Source organism: Triturus cristatus, chromosome 2_1 (assembly GCF_964204655.1).
Source record: "Triturus cristatus chromosome 2_1, aTriCri1.1, whole genome shotgun sequence".
Lineage (NCBI taxonomy): Eukaryota > Metazoa > Chordata > Amphibia > Caudata > Salamandridae > Triturus > Triturus cristatus.
In genome coordinates, this window is record NC_140581.1 from 921,924,432 (window position 1) to 921,942,768 (window position 18,337).

Genomic DNA, 18,337 nt, shown 5'->3' on the forward strand with positions numbered 1-18,337 from the left:
AATCGCGTTAATAATTTCTGGAGACCTTGAGGGGTCTTCGAAATCAGGAGCGTATCGTCCGCAAATAACAGGGTGGGGATCCGGACTCCACCGAGACAGGGGGCGTCGGCTGGTTCTTGCTGGAGATATTTTACCACCCCATTCACATAAAGTGAAAATAGGGTTGGTGCCAAGACGCATCCCTGCCTTACGCCCCTAGAGACTGGAATCTTCTCAGTAAGTTCACCGTTTTTACCCCAACGGACCTGGGCAAAGGTATGGGCGTGAAGGCTGATAAGAAGTGACAAGATGTAAGGGGGTAAGCCCAGCTCGAGAAGTACCCTCCAAAGATCCTCTCGGGGGACTAGGTCAAAGGCAGTCTTCAGGTCTATAAAAGCCAGATAAAGGCTGCCCTTGCCCAGTTCCACCACCTTCCACCCCAATAATACCAGCCTAAACACCTGCTCAATTGTCCCCATACCAACCCGAAAACCTGCCTGAAAGTCTGAAAGAATTTTATTCTCCTCCACCCAATGGAGAATCCTTCCAAGGATAGCTTTACCTGCTATCTTTTGGGTGGAGTCGATCAGACTTATGGGTCGGTAATTACCTGGAGCTTCCCTGCACCCTTTTTTATAAATTGGGACCACCACCGCCCCTTTCCAGGATTCAGGTACTGCCCCACCCATCATGATGTCATTAAGTAGCGCTGCTATGACCCGTGCCCATTCCGCTGGGTATGCCCTCATAAGGTCTCCCGGGAGGCCATCGGGACCCGCAGCCTTGCGTGGGGCTACCCACCCTATAACCCCCTCAAGTTCTAGCGGGGTAAAGAGATCGTAGGCATGAGGTTCAATTATATGCGTAAGAGCCATCCCCGCATTACAATCCCCATCTGGAGGGAGGTATAAAGACCCAAAGTGCTTTACCCAGCTTTGTGGCGAGATGTTACAGGGTCTCATAAGTGCATCGGGGTTTTTCCGTGCACTTATAAGTTTCCAAAATGCCCTTGGATCTTTACTTTTGCTGGCCTGGAGCAGGTCATCCCAATATTTATCTTCCCACTCCCTCCTGGCTAGTTTAAGAGAGTTATTGTAGGCCCTCCTTGCTTCCTGTATCTCAAGACGGGACTTAGCTTTGATCGCCTCAACTAACTTAGCCTTTAGAACCCTACATGGTTGGGAGTACCAACCGTCGGGGGGGGTTTTAGAGAGTTTATTACCCAATTTATTGTGGTGAGGAGTAAAGACATTAGTCAAGGCATCTGTCAGGGAGACAAAGAGCCCACTCGCTCTGCCCACACCTTCCGAGGATGTTCCAAGGTTTAATACAGTATGGTTTAGGAGAGATTTTATTTCTTCTACCTTCCCCTCTGATAAAACCAGTTTTGCCCATTTAATTCGCCTACCACAAGGGGAGACTTCCGATACCTCAGGTGGTACTGCTACCTGGTTTATAGAATCCTTACTTGAGTGACGCCACCACTGAGCCATACTTAAAGAAAGCAGGTTATGGTCGCTATCAGCCGAGGGGACCACCTGCATGTCCTTTACATATGGCCAAAGACACACGTCTACTAAAAGATAATCTAACCTAGAGGTATGTCCGGGCCTATTATACGTGTGTGCGCCCAGCCTATCCGAGGGTGTCCTCCCATTAGCAGCCCTTAGATTGAATTCAAGGCTCAGGGAGTATAACTGAAGCGCCACTTCTGACCACCTCTTGATCGGTGGGATTTCCAGAGCCGGGATCCCCCACCTAGTGTCCTCCTCCTCTTGGTCGAGGGAGACGTCCAAACCCAAAGGCTCGAACGTACAGTTCATATCACCTGCAACCAATGTACGAGACTTATATGGGGTGTTGTTTAACAAAGTCTCGAGTAAAGATATTACAGGAGACTTTCTCCCGCCCACGGTTCCCCGGGCATAAACGTTATAAACGTTTAAAACAACTCTCCCTCTTTGGTCTATTAAGGTTATGTTTTGAATGTCAGGAGAACCTGTGGGGAAATCCATAATTCTGCAATCAAGAGATGCCGCAGCCCAGATAAGGAGGCCGCCGGCTGGGCGCCCCCTCCCTGAAGATGAGACATGCGCAGGGGAGAAAAAGGAGGAAAAACCCACCCTGTGGACCGGCACACAACTCCATGTCTCTTGAAAGAGGCACAGAGAGTGCTCGTCAACCTGTGTAGTAAAATCAGGCAGGGGCAGCTTTCCTGCAATCCCCGCGACATTCCAGCTGAAAACCTTAAAGGCAAGGTCCGTCACAGCCGGAGTGCTGCAGGGCACCGGAATGTCCCCGCCTGTAGAGCTCCTCGGGAAAACGTGAGGACAGCAAGGGTCATGCAAGGTGGGTATAAGCTCACCTATCCCACTTGTAGGATTACTTTTACTAAGTGATAATATTTCCACTGAATCTACTCTCTGCCCAGCTTCCAGTCAAATGGGTCCCGCTGACCACAAATGTTTCTCCCTGGTGTCCCCTGAAACCCCATTCCTATTCTGGTCAAGAACAGGGGGACTTAAGCTTCGACCGGTAGAGTCAATAATATGCCTGGGGTAAAAAAAGGAAAGGTCAACCACTTTAACCCCCGGGACCCCCATATTAGGAACAGGGGTACAAATCGATGGTACCACTCTTGGATCTTGGAAATTTACAATTATACAGTCCCCCTCCTGTGTTTTTTCCCCATGTCCAACCCAGTCCACTCTACGGACACTCAGTATGATACCATCCACACCTGGCGGGATTGGCTTATTTGCCTTTAGCCAGTGGATACACTTATTCTTAAGTGATTGATGATTTTCCAACTGGCCGTCCTTTAAAGGAGGCACATTAACCATGACTGCCGCAAAGGGTTGACAGTCTGGTGGAAGGTTTACTGGGGGAATTTGTCGTACTTGTTTACTAGAGGCAAGTGAAAGGGTTGATCTAGTGGTAGGATGGGGGACAGACCTAGGGGATTTCTCTAAGGCTAACCTGCTAGAGTTGGTACATGCCCCTTGTTTTTTAGGAATTTCCATTATGCCACTCACTACCTGTGGCTGCTTCTGTCGGGGAGACTTAGGCTTATTTTTATCGGGCTCTATCTGGGTTTGTGGACCCTTTTGCTGAAGTCCTGCTTTGGGACTTGGAATAGATGTGGAAGCTAGATTAGATGGGCTATTAGAAGCTCCCTTCTCACAACATAGTGGATGCTTAGAAGCTTGCTGAGATGAAGGCACGATCCCGCTTGCAACCAGGTTCTTAGCTTCGGTCACTCTACTTGTTTGTTTAACTGCTACTTTAAGTGAGTGAAAGCCGTCAAGGGTTGATTGCTCGAGTTTGTCAATCCTATCCCCAAGGCCTTTAACTTGAGTTAGCAACGGATTCAAGAGTCTATAGACCTTCTCAAGAATATTTTCTACCGTCGCTAAGTCCGTAAACTTTAAAAGTTTCGCACTATTTGGGCCAGAATGTGGCTCCTCAGGAGAGTTAACAACATCCCCAGGTATGGCCAGTTTATTTACTATAGCTTTGGCCCTTGTAGTTCTCATACCCACACCAAAAGGCTTTCTTGAGTTTTGATAAAGCGCGGCCTGTCTAACTGGGCAGCCCCTTTTACGTTTACGAACCTTTTTGCTCAAGGGCCTATTCTCCTGTCTAATGATGGTTGTTTGGGAATTATCGGGGGACCTAACTATCTCCCCTTCTGGTAATCCCAAGTGCGAAGTGGGCGAAAATAAAGGTTCCACAACACTAGTGGCTTCACTTGGGACATTGATGGAAGATGATGCAATCAGTTTACCAAGACCATCAGGCTCCATGGTGACTATTGGAAATAGAGCAGCCAAACTTTCTAGCCTGCCTATATTTTGTTCAATGTCAACCAACTGGGGTGGGTTTGAGGAAGTACCAAAAACACTAGACGCAGTATCGCCCTGGAACTGGGTGCTGGCAGTTATAAGTGATGATTGAGCATCGCCCCCCAGGGCTGAACGTCTCGAAGGAAGGTAGACCTCAGATAAACGCCGCTCAGACAATGCAATCTCCTTATCGATCACCGCCGCCACCCTGGTAATGAAGCGGTCCATAGTTCCAATAATGGGGCTTGCTGCATTTGGCCCCCTTACGCCTTCATTCCTTAACAGTTTACCAGAACGGGTAGACATAGTTTAGTGGGTACGAAACCGGAATATGTACTCACAGGTCTAGCAGAAGCAAAGGACGTGGCCCAGCCCAGCCTCCTTCTGCCTCTGACGGCCTCAGACGGTCCGCCCTTTGTCCGGGCTTCGTCCGGCGCGTCCCGCTCGCGTTCCGCGTAGCGGTTGCCGTCACTACTTTAATAAGGCGAGTGGGCGGGGGGAGGCACAGGTGTTGCGCCGCTCGGGCTGCTGGAAGTCAGAGTCCCGTTAGGCGTTCTCTCTCCTCGGTAGTACCCCTCGCAGTACACCCCTCCTGGGGCGATGGAGCAACAGCCAACAGTCAGCGTCCTGGGAGGTTTAGAATGCGATGCGGGACCCGCGCCAGCGGGTTCCGCGAGTCGTTAAATCCTTCGCTGCAGCAGGTGGGCGGGGGGAGGCACAGGTGTTGCGCCGCACGGGCTGCTGGAAGTCAGAGTCCCGTTAGGCGTTCTCTCTCCTCGGTAGTACCCCTCGCAGTACACCCCTCCTGGGGCGATGGAGCAACAGCCAACAGTCAGCGTCCTGGGAGGTTTAGAATGCGATGCGGGACCCGCGCCAGCGGGTTCCGCGAGTCGTTAAATCCTTCGCTGCAGCAGGTGGGCGGGGGGAGGCACAGGTGTTGCGCCGCACGGGCTGCTGGAAGTCAGAGTCCCGTTAGGCGTTCTCTCTCCTCGGTAGTACCCCTCGCAGTACACCCCTCCTGGGGCGATGGAGCAACAGCCAAGAGTCAGCGTCCTGGGAGGTTTAGAATGCGATGCGGGACCCGCGCCAGCGGGTTCCGCGAGTCGTTAAATCCTTCGCTGCAGCAGGTGGGCGGGGGGAGGCACAGGTGTTGCGCCGCACGGGCTGCTGGAAGTCAGAGTCCCGTTAGGCGTTCTCTCTCCTCGGTAGTACCCCTCGCAGTACACCCCTCCTGGGGCGATGGAGCAACAGCCAACAGTCAGCGTCCTGGGAGGTTTAGAATGCGATGCGGGATATTATTAAACACACGAAGGATAGCATTATCCCATCCTCTATGCCCACAGGGAGATTACACATTAATGAAGGGACCAGAAAGCTGAATAATTTAAGAATCTAAGAATTGATTTCATCTTCAAGTATTGTTAATCATTTTTAGGAGTCACAATATGTTAAAGCATTTTGTCAGGAGATTGGCTAGTAAAGAAAAGAAAGGAAGAGGTGCCTTTTAAGGAAAAGATATCAGAAGAAAGGGATGAAGCTGTAGACAGTAACAGGATGGTCTTGGAGCAATCAAAGAAGAAAACTACTTAAGAGAAGAGTTAAAGGATGTTAACATTATGGAGCCAGTCGCTTATGTATCTGGTTGTGTGTGAAACTTTAATGTTGCTTAAAGGTGCAGCATTAAAGGAGTTAGTTAATGCATAATATTAGCCTCTGTCTTTAATAAAATCTTGATTCTCTTACCAAAGTTAGGATTGTTAATCTCAAACAATACCCATGTTAACATACAACAGATAATACAAGCCATGCCACAGTTGTTGCTCCACAAAAAATAAATATATTGTGCCAAGGCAAAGTGTTAGCAACACTAACGTAGTTTTAACAAAATCTTCACTAGCTTTGTGAAGCCTGAATTTGGTGAAGTTGTGTCAGAAAAAAATTAATTAAATGTAGAGACGGAGGGAAAATGTGCACATCCCAAATATCAGGAGCTACACACCTAGAATGTGCCTCTGGTGGGTGGTGACTTGGCACAACAGTACATGGCTGCAAAGTGGCTTCTATTGGCACTTCCCCACTTTCGCTCAGGGCTAAGGGCCGCACAACTTATTTCCCAATGCCAAAAGCTCCAAATCATAGGTGTCACATTGGGCTGCAGGTAATTGCCTCTAGGTGAAGATAAATTTCACAGCTGGAGAAATCAGAAAATTTTGCTTAACTTCACTAACTTTGCTTTCCCCTAGACATAAATGTTGCCTTTGGAGAAATCTATGCCTAAGTTGCCCATGAATTATATGGGTGTTTTTCTCACCGAATTTACACACTTACATCAGATATTTTTAGACTAATTGTAGCGAGCAAAGTGGATGTGAAAAACCATTGGGGAGGATTGAACTTCCCACACATTTTTGTCTTTCAAGTTTTCTGGTTACTTTTCAATGCCAGCTATTTGTCCTTCATGTTAGGGCACCCAAGTTCTCATATCCACGCTCTTAATGCAGTGCTGCCAAACATATGCCTGTAAGCCTGATTATGTGACTTTAATGCATTTTGCACACTTTTTCACCATAGGGGTGCACAAAATGTAATTATTTTGGCCCAATATGTTCCAGTACTAAGAGCACTTACTGTGAATGTAATGCTCTGGTCTTGTAAAATCTTGGATTGGTGGAGATACAATTTTAGCCTAGTTCATGTATAAATTTTGCGTTATCACAATGTATTTTTGATTTATCTTTCATATTTCACACGTTTTTCAAATATTTTTCACTGTATATCCATCGAGGTGAATGTGGATTGTCCTTTCTTTTATCGCCCCAAATGTGAAAATTTTAAAAAAGCGTTTGTGTTAAATCATTACTAAAACACATTTGAGGTCAAGATTATTGAGTAAAATGTACCTCATGCATAAGTAAAGATGTGTTTAAATCTCACAACCACCTGATTTTGTTTTGTGTATACAATTATTTTGGCCCAAAGCATGCAGAACGTTGTTTAGTAGCCGTAGGTTAATTTTAGTAAATTGAAAATGCCAATGGCAATACAGTTTTTAATGAATTAGTGAGCAATCAGGTTTAGACAGACATTTTTGCACACTCTGTAATTAAACCGCCAGCCAAGCAATATCAACAAACAGAACAGCTGAATAGGAAAGTTAAGGTATCCACACAGACATCTGAAGGGCTTTGAGCATGCTCTTTTTAAGTATATGCTCCAGAATTTACAGATCAGCTGTGTCAAACTGAGCAGAGAGAACAGGATCCCATTCATACAAAAATCAATGTAAAACTCTTTATTCTGTTGTGATATGTATACATGGTGCAAAGAGTGCCAAAGGGTTCAGCTTGTGCAGTGGGAGCAGACTGCAGATGCAGGTGGTCACAAGGTGGACCCGTGGGGAGTCGGGGGAGGGGGTGCAGGTAGCACTCTCTCCTCCCTGGAGGTTGAGGAGGGCTACCGCAAGGTAGCCGTATAGTGTTATTGTGCCATAGGGTGCAGTTTTCCAATGGCAAAATGCCGGGCAACAGCAGTCCATCCCAGAAAGACCCAGAGCATGCAATTGGACTGCTGAGATCAGCTGAAAGTTTGCCCCCCTGGATTACACCCCCAACCAACAGTTGCCATGATGGCTCCCAGGCAAAGCAGGATTACATCAGCTGGAGGGACTGTTGCAACTATTGCTTACATCCCCCCCCCCCCAAAAAAAAAAGTGGTAGGAGCAATGGGCACCATGAGACACTGTGTGCTTACTGGATGGGCAGTGAATTCGGCTACAGTGCCCTCTACAAATGACATGCCCCTGTAAGACCTGTAAGAAGAACTGAGGGTGACCAGAGACAGGAGTACAGTGAATTTGTGCCAGAGTAATAGCTGTGCTCAGGGCTGCAGCTACATGAGTCATATGTGGACTGATCCCCAATGTGAGGTAAGACTGAGAATTAAACTGGAGGGCACTAATTTTAGGAATGAAATAACTGAACCTGAGCCATGTTCTCATACCTGTAGAAGGGGGGGCCAATTAGTCCTAAAAAGGAATAGACCCTGAATCAGGAGAGGAGGTTGGGGGAATAGTGAATAGAGATGCAGCACTGCCTGATAACACTAAGGATACTATATTTCATAATGTTATTATAGGGTGTGGTAGTCCGGGTTAGTGTGTGTTAAATCACTTCTATTTCTTGAATAGACAAGCACTGAGTTGGACATTCAGCTATTTTGTTGTGTCATTGTGAGATTCTGATCTTGAGCACCACCATACTACCTCCCTCAGAAGCCTGTGCTCCGTAGCATCTTAATTACTGCAAGACAAGTGCTGAAGGTGTTGTTCTTGACCCAGTATTTGGAAGCATAGCAGGACGGACTCTGGGACATCACAGGTGTACTACCCCCACTGTTGAGGCTCAGTAATCACTGCATGCCCTGTGTCCCTCTGAACAAGATCTAAAAAACTACCAAGTGTTTTACTTATGCAAGTGTCTGAAGAGAGCTTGGCAGAATAGAGACCTGCAGGGGAGGAACAGCTGTTGACACCATATGTAAAGCCATTTGAAGTGATCTCATTTCCAACCATAGTGAGATGGGTGAAGAAGAGAATGAAGAAGTCGGATATGGCCATAAAAAAGTTTAGAACATGTTCTGCTTCAAGTGAAATGGCATGAACATAGTTTTTAATGAGGAAGAGTTTAGATTAGGAGAGCAGCATATCAGGCACATGCTTGAGCAATGTAGAGCATGTGATTAAATGTCTTGAGGCACTTTAAACATGCATAATGAAAGCCTCGAGTCTTGCCAGAAAATTATGATTCTTCTACGTATGACAAGAGAATCCAGATATTATTAAACACACGAAGGATAGCATTATCCCATCCTCTATGCCCACAGGGAGATTACACATTAATGAAGGGACCAGAAAACTGAATAATTTAAGAATCTAAGAATTGATTTCATCTTCAAGTATTGTTAATCATTTTTAGGAGTCACAATATGTTAATGCATTTTGTCAGGAGATTGGCTAGTAAAGAAAAGAAAGGAAGAGGTGCCTTTTAAGGAAAAGATATCAGAAGAAAGGGATGAAGATGTAGACAGTAACAGGATGGTCTTGGAGCAATCAAAGAAGAAAACTACTTAAGAGAAGAGTTAAAGGATGTTGACATTATGGAGCCAGTCGCTTATGTATCTGGTTGTGTGTGAAACTTTAATGTTGCTTAAAGGTGCAGCATTAAAGGAGTTAGTTAATGCATAATATTAGCCTCTGTCTTTAATAAAATCTTGATTCTCTTACCAAAGTTAGGATTGTTAATCTCAAACAATACCCATGTTAACATACAACAGATAATACAAGCCATGCCACAGTTGTTGCTCCACAAAAAATAAATATATTGTGCCAAGGCAAAGTGTTAGCAACACTGACGTAGTTTTAACAAAATCTTCACTAGCTTTGTGAAGCCTGAATTTGGTGAAGTTGTGTCAGAAAAAAATTAATTAAATGTAGAGACGGAGGGAAAATGTGCACATCCCAAATATCAGGAGCTACACACCTAGAATGTGCCTCTGGTGGGTGGTGACTTGGCACAACTGCCAAAAGTTCCAAATCATAGGTGTCACATTGGGCTGCAGGTAATTGCCTCTAGGTGAAGATAAATTTCACACCTGGAGAAATCAGAACATTTTGCTTAACTTCACTAACTTTGCTTTCCCCTAGACATAAATGTTGCCTTTGGAGAAATCTATGCCTAAGTTGCCCATGAATTATATGGGTGTTTTTCTCACCGAATTTACACACTTACATCAGATATTTTTAGACTAATTGTAGCGAGCAAAGTGGATGTGAAAAACCATTGGGGAGGATTGAACTTCCCACACATTTTTGTCTTTCAAGTTTTCTGGTTACTTTTCAATGCCAGCTATTTGCCCTTCATGTTAGGGCACCCAAGTTCTCATATCCACGCTCTTAATGCAGTGCTGCCAAACATATGCCTGTAAGCCTGATTATGTGACTTTAATGCATTTTGCACACTTTTTCACCATAGGGGTGCACAAAATGTCATTATTTTGGCCCAATATGTTCCAGTACTAAGAGCACTTACTGTGAATGTAATGCTCTGGTCTTGTAAAATCTTGGATTGGTGGAGATACAATTTTAGCCTAGTTCATGTATAAATTTTGCGTTATCACAATGTATTTTTGATTTATCTTTTCATATTTCACACGTTTTTCAAATATTTTTCACTGTATATCCATCGAGGTGAATGTGGATTGTCCTTTCTTTTATCGCCCCAAATGTGAAAATTTTAAAAAAGCGTTTGTGGTAAATCATTACTAAAACACATTTGAGGTCAAGATTATTGAGTAAAATGTACCTCATGCATAAGTAAAGATGTGTTTAAATCTCACAACCACCTGATTTTGTTTTGTGTATACAATTATTTTGGCCCAAAGCATGCAGAACATTGTTTAGTAGCCGTAGGTTAATTTTAGTAAATTGAAAATGCCAATGGCAATACAGTTTTTAATGAATTAGTGAGCAATCAGGTTTAGACAGACATTTTTGCACACTCTGTAATTAAACCGCCAGCCAAGCAATATCAACAAACAGAACAGCTGAATAGGAAAGTTAAGGTATCCACACAGACATCTGAAGGGCTTTGAGCATGCTCTTTTTAAGTATATGCTCCAGAATTTACAGATCAGCTGTGTCAAACTGAGCAGAGAGAACAGGATCCCATTCATACAAAAATCAATGTAAAACTCTTTATTCTGTTGTGATATGTATACATGGTGCAAAGAGTGCCAAAGGGTTCAGCTTGTGCAGTGGGAGCAGACTGCAGATGCAGGTGGTCACAAGGTGGACCCGTGGGGAGTCGGGGGAGGGGGTGCAGGTAGCACCCTCTCCTCCCTGGAGGTTGAGGAGGGCTACCGCAAGGTAGCCGTATAGTGTTATTGTGCCATAGGGTGCAGTTTTCCAATGGCAAAATGCCGGGCAACAGCAGTCCATCCCAGAAAGACCCAGAGCATGCAATTGGACTGCTGAGATCAGATGAAAGTTTGCCCCCCTGGATTACACCCCCAACCAACAGTTGCCATGATGGCTCCCAGGCAAAGCAGGATTACATCAGCAGGAGGGACCGTTGCAACTATTGCTTACATCCCCCCCCCCCAAAAAAAAGTGGTAGGAGCAATGGGCACCATGAGACACTGTGTGCTTACCGGATGGTCAGTGAATTCGGCTACAGTGCCCTCTACAAATGACATTCCCCTGTAAGACCTGTAAGAAGAACTGAGGGTGATAAGAGACAGGAGTACAGTGGAGATACGAGGGGTGTATTAGTGGGAAACAGCAGCAAAGGCAGGTCCCAGGGCACCCCCAGGGTGAAGGTGGCAGCATTTAGTGAGTGTGAGATACTGTGATGGCCTTACTTCAGGGGGACCTGGGTGGAATCGTCAAACAGATTAAAGAAATGCAAGGTCTAGAGGACCCCCTTGAAAATGGCTGCAGTCGGAACTGGTTGTGACAGTAGGAATGGATTATCAGAAATCTGCAAGGCATGGTCATCTGTCCAAGATCCCAATTCTTAAGGGTAAGCAGTCCTATTGAAGCACCCCAAACCCAAGACTAGAGGCAAGCAGGCAAAATATGGCTTCCTAGAAGTCACAAGAAGGTACAGCGGGGCAAGAAATGTTCTTAAAGGAAGTGGAAGTTCGGGGAACAGACAGACTTGAATGCCAGGGAACATAGCATATTTGGCTGTAATGATGAAAGACAGGAGCAAGACAGAGTAAAATGGCCAAGCAGATCAGAGAGCCGAAGAAGGAGTGGGGGCTGTACTGTAAGTATGGGGGATATTAGTGGGCAGACTGGGGAGACAGGCAGTCTACAGAGAGAGATACACAACAGGAGTGAGTGTGACTGGGGGATGAATGCAGAATGCCTGGTGGTGAGAAGGGACTTTGTGACATGCAGAGAGCATAGAATCATGAGACATTCTAAGCACAGAGTCAGTGGGAGACAGTGATGTACCACCGATGGGATGGGGCATGATGTGAGTACATTGGGGGATAGTGACAGGGACCCAGAGAACTGGCAAAAGGCAGCTTTCTGCAGAAAAAAGACAGGTGAAGAGGGGTGAGAGAAGGACAAGGCAGAGGGGCAAAATAAGAGAGTGATGCAATTGTCCCTACTTAAGGTTATTGGACCCACTAGGTGGTCATACCTCTATGAGTACCAAAGAAAGAAATTATACTGACAACTTGATAATATTGCACAAGGAGACCAAGTGCAAATGGGTTCCAAGGGGAAGGAGAGAGAACTGGCCAAACCTCCGAGGGTACCAATTAACAAAGATATATAGATGGAAGCCTTCACCATATTCTCCTTTATACTTTGTCAGAAGATCTCAGAGAATAGTGTGGAATTGTGGAGATTTATGGACATGGTTAGGTTAGCTTGCATAAGTTCCGGTGGGTTTATGAGGCTCTAATACAATGAAGAACTTGGAATGATGATGTGGGCAACACCAGTAAAATCATGGGGTGACTCATACCGTATTCTGGCTACAAGTTATAACTTAGACCAGGAAGCTAACAGCACACACAGTGAGTGGCATGCCTCTACCTTAAATGTCGCTTTAAGTGCATCCCAGTCTAGGGAGTGTGAGGGATGCAAACAGACTGTGACCAGCAGGAGCCCACTGAAACTTTAACAAAGAGGTCTGTCACAGATTCCTGAACCAATTTCAGCATGACTACACGAAGGGCAGGGAAACACCCCATCATGCAGTGCCTGGGTGACAAGGCCAACAAGAATATGGCAGAGGTGAGAACAGAGGCATGGTTGGGAAAGGCGACTATGCCAGTTAGTGCTAAAGCCATGAGACCATTGCTGCCACGTTACCCTGACAGGGACTTAGGATTCCCTACAAGAGACCTAGGAGAGGGAAGTGTTCAGACAATTTGAGGTCTTGCAAGGACTAAATACAACACCTGTGAAATCATGGGGACTTAGTTAATAAACTCTGGCTACAATGTTTAACTCAGACCAGGCTGCTAACTTCAGTACACACATCGGGTGGCATGCCTCTGCCCTACATGGTGCTTTAGGTGCATCCCACTCCAGGGAGTGTGAGTGGTACGTAAAGACTAGGACCAGCAGGAGCCCAATGGAATGTTAATAAAGAGGCCTGTCACAGAATTCTGTGCCAGTTTCAGCATGGCTTCTCAAAGTGCAGGAAAATAACCCCATCATGCGGTGCCTAGAAAGAAAAGGCCAACAAGAATTTGGCAGGGGTGAGAACAGAGGCATGGTGGACAAAGGCAATTACACCAGTTAAGCCTGAAGACATGAGATCATGGCTCCTGTGGTACCCTGACAGGGATTTAGGATTCCATACAGAGTACCTAGAAGAGGGAGGCAGTCACACAACTTGAGGTCTTGCAGGACATAATACAAGTGGTTATGGAGAAATTGCAGAGAGCGTTGGAGGGTGGCTTGATGGCTGTCCCATTTCAAGAGCCACTGATGATGGTCTTAATAATTTTGCTAGTATAGTGCTCAAGAGAACAGCAGGTGAATTCTCACTTATACTCCTACTTTCATGTCCAAAGGGAACATCTCTAAATGATTCCATTGAGTAGAGTTATTGCTCATTACATTAAGCCAACATTATTCAGACGATGAAGTTGGAGAGATGGTGTGGTACAGGCGCAGAAATGGGAAAGACCGATATAAAGTCAGCGATTCAGCAATTACTGGTTCTCCCTGATGATTGTCAGCTGCTTGGTATACACTTTCAAGGATAACGCTGTGTCAACAAAGCAGTGCTGACTGGGTGTTCGTATCCAGCACAGTATTTGAGCAATTCAGCAGGTTTGTGGAATAGGTGGTGAAGTAAGTAGCAGAGAATGGGCAGTTGCTGCACTACCTGGTTGACTTCTTGATGGTGGGCAAATCAATAGTACAGGGTTAATGTGGTAGATTGATGGAGATGCTGGAGTTGGTGGCTAAACAGTTTTGTATAGCATTAGCTTTGCAGAATATAGAGGGCCTGTGCATACGGTTGAAATTTCTCATGATTAAATTTAGAAGCAAGAGCAAAATGAGATCATGGGTACTCAGGAACAAACTGAATGGTTTGATCACTCTTTTGCAAGAGGTGAGGCACCTGAGTTTTACGTGTAGTGTGGCCGCTCCTAGCGGGGCTTTTTGCAGGCAGCCCACCATTGCCATGTGGGGGTCTATGAAACAACAACACAGGGAGAAAGTGATAGGAAGGCTGAGATGAGATTTACAGATGTGGTTGCAATTCCTCAAGCAATAGAATGGAGTGACATTATGGCTTCAGGACAACCAGCTGAAATAGACTGTGGAGATATTATCTGACACTTCAGGACCATGGGGGTTTGGTGTAGACTGGAAGGGACAGTGGTACGCTGAAAAATGGCCACTGGCATGTAGAAACAGGACACCCAGTGCATCTGCCTTGTAATTTTTTCCAGGAATACTGGCAGTACAGCTGGTGGGTGAGGACCAAAAGGATAAAAATGTGATATTTGTGATTGTTAATGTTTCAGTGGTGTATTTGATAAACAGGATGACAATGAAATATGAATATGTACTACGACTTCTGAGAGAGTTGGTATAGATATGTCTGAAGAGGAACATACTGTGCAGAGAGAGATATATTGCTGGTCTGATAAAAGGGTAGCTGATGAGTTATCTCAGTCACAGTGGGTTAGGTTCTGTGGTTTGATTCTCAAGGGAGAAAAGGGATGCATGCCTGTGCTCCTGGGTCTATGGGAGATCAGACTGTGAGAGCACAACAAATGGTGGAAAGGCTATTAGCAGAGTAAACAAAGAGGCATCGCAGGCTTGGGGGGAAAACGTTTCTGGGTTCTAGTGCAACACAATGGGACAATTCAAGATGGCTAGTGGGGAGAGGCTGATAGATATGGTCAACCTTTTGATGGAATAGTTTCAGAAAGGATTTGGCACCAGTAACTATTGGGACAAAGATGGAGATGATTGTGTTTTATGGAAAATGTTTTTGAGGGTATGAGTAATTTGGGGTAAATGGGTTGGAGGATACTGTATGAACAGTCCAGAGAAAGGAGTAATACGAGGAAAGGGTTGGGGAGACCAGTCATGGCAAAAATGTTGACAATTTTAGTGGTCTAGGTGAGATATGCATGTGCATCTGCATGGGATGGGTTGTGTTCATGGTATTTTTCTTCAGTCAAGTTTAAATTAGATATCTTTTTTTTTAACATTACTAGTTGTGAAGTAATCCTTAATATCCTCCTTCACACCTGGCCAGAATGTAATTCTCAACCTCTCTGTTATAGTTCATTTTCCATATATTTCCCCCAAGTGCCTCACCCAATCGTCTTCTGGTACTGCACAATTTAAAGACCCCTGTATTTTGGCAGAACTTTCTTGGACAAGCTTCCAAAATCCTATTATGTCTTTGGATTCTATTGCTGCCAATAATTTTACCCAGCAGCTCTCTTTATATGTTTTTTTTTTTTTCGTTTCTGATGGTCATTTGATATTTTTTCCTTAATTTCTGGAGGTTGTGGAGTTACTCTACTTTATACTTTCCCCTAAGTCTTCTTTCTGCTTTCCTATACTTGCTTTTAATTTATGACATTCTTCATCGAGCCAGGTCTTCTCTTTACTTTGGTTTCTATTTTCTTACCGTCACCCGAACTACTTATTTTCATTTTGACCCTTAGGCATTCCACCAATTGGCTAATTATATTTTCATAACATCCACTATCAATAATATTAGGGATATTTCCTAGTGTTTGGATCTGCTGTACGACAACTAATGTTTCGATGGGCTCCTCTAATATACGCATTGTGAGACGCCTTGGGTAATCAATATGGACCTGGAGAACTATCTCTCTTTGTTTTTTCCGTGCTCCATATATTTCCATATTCAATGGGTAGTCATCGTTTGCCTCCACTCTTACCAAAAACTCTTGACTAGTTTGAAATTCCAAACATGCAGAAACACATAATCAATCGAGCAAAGTTGCTGGCCTGTCTTTAATGTACGATTTGCTGGTCAATCCGTCTCCATTCTGCCATTTGTGCAAACTAAGCCCATTGAGCCCAAATATTTCCCCCACAGCCACATCTTGTGCTGACATGTCCGCTCTCGGGAAGATAGCATCATTTATCTATGAAGACAACAACTCCTTGCACCATGGATCAATCCTGCGAGGGTCTAATTTATAATTACATCACCCAGCAGAGTAAGTACATCTTTCTGAAGCTTATTGGTTAAGGACAATAGGGAGATTTACAGTTGAAGCTCGAACTTTCTCCAGATTTTCTGAAAGCATGATAATATGATATCCAAATGTCATTGAGTGATGATTGAAGAACATTGAATGAAAACATTGCATTGGCCAATATACGAAATGCATGTATCAGTTTTGTTTGACATGTTTTCAGGCATTCATGCTTTCACAGAATAATGCCAATGTGTTAGAGTCAAACCAGTTGAGTAGCATTAAAGGTGTCTAGTCACACTCAGAAGTGCACCCCAAAGGCAAAGCTGATTGGCCTGTCTTTATAAATGTTATACTTCTGAGAGTTATGGCTAAATTTGTGACAATTTTGCTTTATCCCGATGTAATCTCACATAACTTCCAGCATTTATGTTATGAATGTGTTGTGATTACTAAATTTTGTTTGGGTAAAAAACCAATTGTGGGAACACCGGCACAAGACTAGAAGGATTTACCAAATACAAGCAGCTCCTCGCCCTCTGCTCACTTGGTTTGCTCCTGATTATTTTTATTAATTTTATTTTCACTTGGTTTTCTCCTGATTATCTTATTTAATTCTTTTTTGGGTAATTTAATTTAATTCAGACTTTTCCCGCAGCTGCTGCCCCTGAGGCCCCTCCCCCCGACACAGCCCCCGATCCCTACCTCTAATCCCGCCCCCTCCCCTACTTAATGGTGGCCGCTGCGCGGTCACACCGCTGGCGTGCTGAAGGCGCAACTAAGGCATGCCCGTCTGTGCCCGTCCGCGACCCGACTTTGACCAGTGCCAGGAACCCTGGATTTACAACCTTCCACCGATACGACTCTGCCACCCTCCTCGCACTCAACCCTTGACCCTTCTACAGGGAGGTCGCTCCCCATGCCACGACAGCACCACCTGTCTGCCCATGTCCCGCAGCTCGCTGTTGCTGCCTCAGACGCGAGTTTGAGGCCCTCCTCCACCCGCGGGCTACCACCTGCGCCTCATCCCTGGTGGCCTGTGGTAGGCCGCAGGTTGCTAATTTAATTGTATTTGCTTATGTAATTGTATTGGTTCTGTTGTATTGTTCATTTTGTTCCGTTTTCCTTTTTCTGCTGCCCCTTGCGCATTGCTTATGTAATTGTACTGCTCTGTTGTATTGTCTATCCTGTACCGTCTTATTTTTCCTGCTGCCCCTTGCGCTATTTCATGCCCCTCTCTACCTTCTCGCCATTCCTCCTGCGCTTTACTGCCACTGAGTCCCCTGCAGCCCCGCCCCCCTTCGCTTCACCTCGCCTTAGTGTATTTGTATTCTGTTGTATTTGCTTTGTTGTTTTCCTCCTTTTTCCCCTTGTGATATTTCGGTGCTCTGAGCCCTCCTTGTCTTCTGTGCCCTTCTTCGCTGCTCCTCCCCCCTCCATTTTTCCTGTCACTGCGCCCCTGCAGCCCCGCCCCCCCTGCTCGCCCATTCGTCTGCCCCCACCTTCCAGCTGCTCCTCGCTCCCACCTCCCCTTCTTCTGGCGGCCGCACCACTGGCATGCCGCAGGAGCGCCTAAGGCAAGCCCGTCTGCACCCGTCTGCGCCTGGACCGCACCCAGCGCCAGAACCCCTGGCCCCCGCGAACACCACAACACCCGACACTGCTACGATGCCAGCACCCTCCACGCACACAACATCGGACGATCACACACCTGCTTCCTGGCCGCCCCGAAGTGCACCCACGGACCCTTCTGCTGCCGGAACTGCAGCTTCACCAGCATCCGATCCACCAACCCACCCACTGGGAAAGAACACAACCACCTTAGATGCATCCTTCTCAACACCCACTCCGCCCGCAAACACGCCGTTGAACTCTGGGACCTACTCGACTCAACCGCCCCAGATGTCGCTTTCCTGGCGGAGACCTGGCTGAACCCCTCCTCGGCACACAACATCGCCATAGCCATCTCGGACGGCTACAAGATCACCCGCAGGGACCGCACCAATGGAGTAGGAGGAGGAATTGCCATCGTACACAGGAACACTCTCAGAGTCTCGACCTACACCGACGACACCATCAGCACCGCTGAACACCTGCACTTTCAGATCCACACCGTTCCCAACACCACCCTCAGAGGAACCCTCATCTACAGACCCCCCGGACCCCGACCACAGTTCAGCGACTCCATCGCCGACTTCGTCAGTACACAGGCCCTTGCCTCCACATATTACATCCTCCTCTGGGACCTGAACTTCCACCTTGAGAACAACAACGACCGCAAC